We start from the raw sequence: 7954 nt of genomic DNA, 5'->3' as shown, positions 1-7954 counted from the left end.
ATACTATGCCTTTAGAGGTGGGGGGGTGGTGGGGGGAATGCAGTTGTTCAATCACTGCATGAATATGAAATATGGGTTATGCGTATTCTGTTTTTTTCCCTTTAGTAAAACAAGTTTTTGTTGTTGTTGTTCAACCCAACCACCACCAATACTTCAATAAAATAGACGACTATTACATATTGACCTAAGTGTTTTCTTGCTGTGTTTTCACCCAGTAAAACTGTTAAGGAGTGTACACTGGCATACAAAAGCTGGCCTCAGCTCGAAAGATGTCCAGCTCCAGTTATGATATTGGCAAATACAGTTTGTGGTTTCTGAAAGTACAGAATAAAGAGGAATTATTAGTAATTAGAATACAATATCAGTATACAGCAATACAACAATATTACAAAGAGCTAACATAACACTGCTATAAAAATGATAAATTGCATTGATAAAATCACAAATAGAGTTTTATAACAAAAACAGTAAATGTTGAGCTCCAAAAGGGGTAGGGCAGAGCAGAGCTATGCTAAACATGACAAATGAAAGCAAATCATAAGGCCAGGGTAGCTTCAAAAGACAACACAAGCTACTACTTCTCTTATGCAATTAGCATTGTTTTACAGAGCTAATAGAAGAATGTAGCTAGCTTATCTCGCATGTCTGTCACGACTTTCTTCCTGGGAAGGAGAGGCGGACCAAAACGTAGCATGGTTATAGTTCATGGTTCTTTAATAAGAAAACTCAAACATGAACAAACTACAAAACAATAAACGTGAAAACCGTAACAGTCCTAACTTGTGCATAAAACACAAAGACAGGAAACAACCACCCACAAAATACCCAAAGAATATGAATGCCTAAATATTGCTCCCAATCAGAGACAACGATAAACACCTGTCTCTGATTGAGAACCAATCCAGGCAACCATAGACTTACCTAGACACCTAAAAGAACACAACCCCATAAATCTACCAAAAAAACCTAGACAAGACAAAACACATAAATCACCCATGTCACACCCTGGCCTAACCAAAATAATAAAGAAAACAAAGATAACTAAGGCCAGGGCGTGACAATGTCTGCGGTTATGAAGAATACACACAAATATATTATGTTCCATACATACAGTGAGCTGCAGTAGAAACAACATAACACAACATACAGAAACTATTATAACGTAATAAGGAACTTACATTGAAAGAAACGCACACATGTCCAAAGTTATTACCATGTAGTAATGAAAACAACAATGAATGCGATGCCGGCACCAAAGGGAAAATGTGAACACGTGTGTGAAGGTCCTGTTCTGACTAGAGATGCATAAATGTCTGCAGAGAAACAATTGGGAAGTGGTTGGGGAAGTTTGTCTGGGTCAGTAATGCCTAAAAAATAAATTGACAGAAAAGTAAAATGGCCTACTTTAATGTGCATTGATGAAGAGGCAGAACACACCTCAATTCAAACTGTTTGAAAATAAAACTTGTTACAAAATCATTTTAATTGACAAGTTAAAAAGGCCTATAAATAAAAACATGCAGCGTACCTTGGTTTGAGGATTAACTGTCCTGTTGCGTAACAATTACATTTTGTTACAGTGAGCGCATTCTGACATCAGGTGCATAAAAAACTCTCGCTGGGGCGATCGTTAGAGATGTTTGGAACTCACATATGAAAAGGTTAAAGAATTGTATCTTGCTATATGCTAGTGTTTGGCTGATGTAGGCTTTTCTTGTGTGACTTAGTCATAAGCCCTGGCGTACAGATAAGAGCCGTTTGGGTGCGACTGCAGTATGTGACATCCTGTTTTTACGATGTGCAGGAATGTAGCTGTGTGGAAAACTTGCAGGAAGGAGCAGACAATGGTGCATTGTCAGCTATCTTAATCTAAACAGAAAAGCTGTTGTATACTGTTCTTATTTTTCAGAGTAAATAACTCATGGACAATAAGAAGCTTTGACCAAGTTTAATTCTTCCCAAAGGTTCTGTACAGCTGTAATTCAGACAACCCAACATTTCTCACCATCACAGTTATATACATCCCACTTAAACAGGAAGAAGGTAACAGGATACCAAACCCTTATTACTCCCTTAAGGGAATCTGCCCTCACCTCCGGACCTCAACCCCTCCTTCACCTAATCCACAGATGTCCATCTGTTTTCCTTATATCAACAGGTTGCTCTCCTCTCGTCCACCCAACACATTCCAAAGCCTTCTGTCTTTCTTCAGATAACCCTTGACTTCTGACCTAAAACCCTGTCTCTTTCTCCTTTAATTCTATGCTTCTTCAAAGTTGAGCCGATTCCAATAATATTATGTTCCCTTCCCCTGTTTCCGCCCATCTGCTAAACTGCCATGTAGACTGAAGAGGTTGTCCTTTTTTTCTATAAAAGCTGTGAGCCAACTATGTACGTCAGGCCTTAACCAAGCACTGTTGAATGGATTGTTAACTGCTCCACTTTTGCAAATCTTATAATAAAGCTTCTACCAATATCTTCTGCATAATGCATTTCTCTCTCCCTCAACAGAGCCTGAAATGTTAAGTGTTATTTCAAGGTGGCATGTTTGTTCAGTCCTTTATCTGTCTTTAATGCATGCTTCCAATCATAGAACCCTTCAATGGTAAAGGTGAGCCATGACAAGCCACCATGTGACCAAGCAGCCGTAATCAAAATCAAAAGAAAGAAATCAGCCCCAAAAAATTGTACTCCTCCGCAAGTATAGTTCATCCTTGGGAGCAATTTCCAAACGCCTGAAGGTACCACGTTCATCTGTTCAAACAATAGTACGCAAGTATAAACACAATGGGACCACGCAGCCGTAATAGCGCTCAGGTCTGAGATGCGTTCTGTCTCCTAGAGATGAACGTACTTTGGTGCGAAAAGTGCAAATCAATCCCAGAACTAGAGCAAAGGACCTTGTGAAGATGCTGGGGGAAACAGGTACAAAAGTATCTATATCCACAGTAAAACGAGTCCTAAATCGACATAAACTGAAAGGTCGCTCAGCAAAGAAGAAGCCATTGCTCCAAAACCGCCATAACAAAGCCAGACTATGGTTTGCAACTGCACATGGGGACAAAGATCATACTTTTTGGAGAAATGTCCTCTGATCCGATGAAACAAAAATAGAACTGTTTGGCCATAATGACCATCATTATGTTTGGAGGAAAAAGGGGAGGCTTGCAAGCCGAAGAACACCATCCCAACCTTGAAGCACGGGTGTGGCAGCATCATGTTGTGGGGGTGCTTTGCTGCAGGAGGTACTGGTGCACTTCAGAAAATAGATGGCATCATGAGGAGGTAAAAATTATGTGGATATATTGAAGCAACATCTCAAGACATCAGTCAGGAAGTTAAAACTAGTTCACGCTACCACGTACCCCTAGGGGTACCACCGCCCCCTACTCAACTGAAACAGTGGCGCACAGAACGCAAACATATTCTTAGAAATATTTAACCTCCACACATTAACAAGTCCAATAGCTCAAATGAAAGATAAACACCTTGTTCATCTAGCCAGCAAGTCAGATTTCTAAAATGTTTTATGTTTTGAAAACATAGCACATATTTATGTCAAACCACCACCAAAGATACAGCTAATTTAAATAGCCATATTTGTGAACAAAAGATGTAATCACAAAAGCAGGATTAAAATAAATATAATTCACTAACCTTTTGAAAATCTTCATCAGATGACAGTAATAGGACATGTTATACAGTACATTTATGTTTTTTTCAATAATATGCCATTTATATCCATAAATCACTGTTTACATTGACGGCCATGTTCAAAAAATGCTACTAGAATGTCTGGAGAAATTATGATAACTCTGCCAGATAACAGCAATACACATCAAACTTTGACTAAATATACATGTTCTACATATAGTTAGAAAGATACACTGCTTCTTAATACAACTGCTGTGTTACATTTATTTTTAACGTTACAGAATTCGTTCACTTGGCAATAATATGAGACGGCGCTCATAGATTATATGACTCCGCTATGTTGAAGTCCACAGAAACACAAAATAACCACATAAATATTCCCTTACTGTAACGGTTTTCTAGTGGTGATGAAGGAGAGTCGGACCAAACTGCAGCGTGTCGATTGCGATCCATGTTTAATATAACAAAGAAACATGAACTTACAAAAAAACAATAAACGAAACCGAAACAGCCTATCTGGTGCAAACTAACAACGAGTACACATAGGACACTAAGGACAATCACCCACGACAAACTCAAAGAATATGGCTGCCTAAATATGGTTCCCAATCAGAGACAACGATAAGCACCTGCCTCTGATTGAGAACCACTCCAGACAGCCATAGACCTTGCTAGACAACCCACTAAGCTACAATCCCAATACCACCACCAAAACCCCAAGACAAACACACCACAATTACAAAAACCCCATGCCACACCCTGGCCTGACCAAATACATAAAGATAAACACAAAAATACTTTGACCAGGGCGTGACAGAACCCCCCCCCCTAAGGTGCGGACTCCCGAACGCACCTCAAAACAATAGGGAGGGTCCGGGTGGGCGTCTGTCCATGGTGGCGGCTCCGGCGCGGGACGTGGACCCCACTCCTTTAATGTCTTAGTCCCCTCTCCCTTCGTCCCTGGATAGTCCACCCTCGCCGCCGACCATGGCCTAGTAGTCCTCACCCAGAACCCCACTGGACTGAGGAGCAGATCGGGACTGAAGGACAGCTCGGGACCGAGGCAGCTCGGGACTGAGGGGAAGCTCGGGAGTGAGAGAAAGCTCGGGAGTGAGAGAAAGCTCAGGAGTGAGAGGAAGCTCAGGCAGGTAGATAGATCTACCAGCTCCTGGCTGGCTGGTGGTTTCAGCAGATCCTGGCTGACTGGCAGATCCTGGCTGACTGGCAGATCTGGAAGAGTCTGGTTGACTGGCAGATCTGGAAGAGTCTGGTTGACTGGCAGATCTGGAAGAGTCTGGTTGACTGGCAGATCTGGAAGAGTCTGGTTGACTGGCAGATCTGGAAGAGTCTGGCAGACTGGCGATGCTGGGCAGACCGGCGGCGCCGGGCAGACTGGCGGCGCCGGGCAGACTGGCGGCGCCGGGCAGACTGGCGACGCTGGGCAGACTGGCGACGCTGGGCAGACTGGCGGTGCTGGGCAGACTGACGACGCTGGGCAGACTGACGACGCTGGGCAGACTGGCGGTGCTGGGCAGACTGGCGATGCTGGGCAGACTGGCGATGCTGGGCAGACTGGCGATGCTGGGCAGACTGGCGATGCTGGGCAGACTGATGGCGCTGGGCAGACTGGCGATGCTGGGCAGACTGGGGGCACTGGCGGCGCTGGGCAGACTGGCGGCACTAGCTGCTCCATATAGGCTGACAGCTCTGGCGGCTTCTTACAGACTGACCGCTCTGGCGGCTCTGTGCTGACTGGCAGCTCCTTGCAGACTGGCAGCTCCTTGCAGACTGGCAGCTCCTTACAGACTGACAGCTCCGTGCAGACTGACAGCTCCGTGCAGACTGACAGCTCCGTGCAGACTGGCTGCTCCATGCAGACTGGCTGCTCCATGCAGACTGACAGCTCTGGCTGCTTCATGCAGACTGACAGCTCTGGCTGCTCCATGTAGACTGGCTGCTTCATGCAGACTGGCAGCTCGGGCTGCTTCATGTAGACTGACAGCTCTGGCTGCTCCATGCGGACTGACAGCTCTGGCTGCTCCATGTAGACTGACTGCTTCATGCAGACTGGCAGCTCGGGCTGCTTCATGTAGACTGACAGCTCTGGCTCCTCCATGCAGACTGACAGCTCTGACTGCTCCATGCAGACTGACAGCTCTGGCTGCTTCATGCAGACTGGCAGCTCTGGCTGCTCTATGTAGACTGGCTGCTTCATGCAGACTGGCAGCTCGGGCTGCTTCATGTAGACTGACAGCTCTGGCTGCTCCATGCGGACTGACAGCTCTGGCTGCTCCATGCAGACTGACAGCTCTGGCTGCTCCATGCGGACTGACAGCTCTGGCTGCTCCATGCGGACTGACAGCTCTGGCTGCTCCATGTAGACTGGCTGCTTCCTGCAGACTGGCAGCTCGGGCTGCTTCATGTAGACTGACAGCTCTGGCTGCTCCATGTAGACTGGCTGCTTCATGCAGACTGGCAGCTCGGGCTGCTTCATGTAGACTGACAGCTCTGGCTGCTCCATGCAGACTGACAGCTCTGACTGCTCCATGCAGACTGACAGCTCTGACTGCTCCATGCAGACTGACAGCTCTGACTGCTCCATGCAGACTGACAGCTCTGGCTGCTTCATGCAGACTGGCAGCTCTGTCTGCGCTGAACAGGCGGGAGACTCCTGCAGCGCTGTGTCGGAGGAAGGCTCTGGCTGCGCTAAACAGGCGGAAGACTCCGGCAGCGCTGGAGATGAGGAAAACTCTAACAGCGCTAGATAGGCGTGAGACTCCGGCAGCGCAGGAGAGGAGAAAGACTCTGGCTGCGCTAAACAGGCGGGAGGCTCCGGCAGCGCTGTAGAGGAGGAAGGCTCTGGCTGCGCTGAACAGGCGGGAGGCTCCGGCAGCGCTGTAGAGGAGAAAGGCTCTGGCTGCGCTGAACCGGCGAGGCACACTGAAGGCCTGGTGCGTGGTGCTGGAACTGGTGGTACTGGATCGAGGACACGCACAGGAAGCCTGGTGCGGGAAGCTGCTACCGGAGGGCTGGGGTGTGGAGGTGGTACTGGATAGACCGGACCGTGCAGGCGCACTGGAGCTCTTGAGCACCGAGCCTGCCCAACCTTACCTGGCTCGATGCCCACTCTAGCCCGGCCGATACGAGGAGCTGGAATATACCGAACCGGGCTGTGCACCCGCACTGGAGACACCGTGCGCTCCACAGCATAACACGGTGCCTGCCCGGTCTCTCCAGCCCCCGGTAAGCACAGGGAGTTTGCGCAGGTCTCCTACCTGGCATAGCCATACTCCCTGTAAGCCCCCCAAGAAATTTTTGGGGCTGACTCTCGGGCTTCCATCCGCTCTGCCGTGCTAGCTCCTCATAATGCCGCCTCTCTGCTTTTGCTGCCTCCAGCTCGGCTTTGGGGCGACAATAATCTCCAGGCTCATTCCAGGGTCCTTTACCGTCCAATTCCTCCTCCCATGTCCATAACTCCAGGTGGTGCAACCTCTCCCACTGTAGCTGCTGCTGCTCCTGCTGCTGCTGCCTCTGTTGCCTCTTCTCCTGTTGCTCCTTTGGGCGGCTACACTCCCTGGTTTAGCCCAGGGTCCTCTCCCGTCGAAGATCTCCTCCCATGACCAGAAATCCTTGGTGAGCATCTCCTTTTCGGCTGCTCCTGCCTGTTGACACGCCGCTTGGTCCGTTGGTGGTGGGTGATTCTGTATCGGTTTTCTAGTGGTGATGAAGGAGAGTCGGACCAAACTGCAGCGTGTCGATTGCGATCCATGTTTAATATAACAAAGAAACATGAACTTACAAAAAACAATAAACGAAACCGAAACAGCCTATCTGGTGCAAACTAACAACGAGTACACATAGGACACTAAGGACAATCACCCACGACAAACTCAAAGAATATGGCTGCCTAAATATGGTTCCCAATCAGAGACAACGATAAGCACCTGCCTCTGATTGAGAACCACTCCAGACAGCCATAGACCTTGCTAGACAACCCACTAAGCTACAATCCCAATACCACCACCAAAACCCCAAGACAAACACACCACAATTACAAAAACCCCATGCCACACCCTGGCCTGACCAAATACATAAAGATAAACACAAAAATACTTTGACCAGGGCGTGACACTTACCTTTGATGTTCTTCGATCAGAAGTCGTGGAAGAAGTCATACTTACCAAAAACTGCGTTTGGCTTTCAAATGTGTGTCTTTGGGTTATCAAACGTGACAAATTCCGGCTGAAATGCACCAAAAATTCTAGTGGATGCGCATCAAAACTTCAAAATTACATATTAT

This window comes from Oncorhynchus tshawytscha, linkage group LG20 (assembly GCF_018296145.1).
Source record: "Oncorhynchus tshawytscha isolate Ot180627B linkage group LG20, Otsh_v2.0, whole genome shotgun sequence".
In the NCBI taxonomy this organism is placed as follows: domain Eukaryota; kingdom Metazoa; phylum Chordata; class Actinopteri; order Salmoniformes; family Salmonidae; genus Oncorhynchus; species Oncorhynchus tshawytscha.
The sequence above is the reverse complement of the archived record's forward strand: the minus strand, read 5'-3'. Positions refer to the sequence as shown.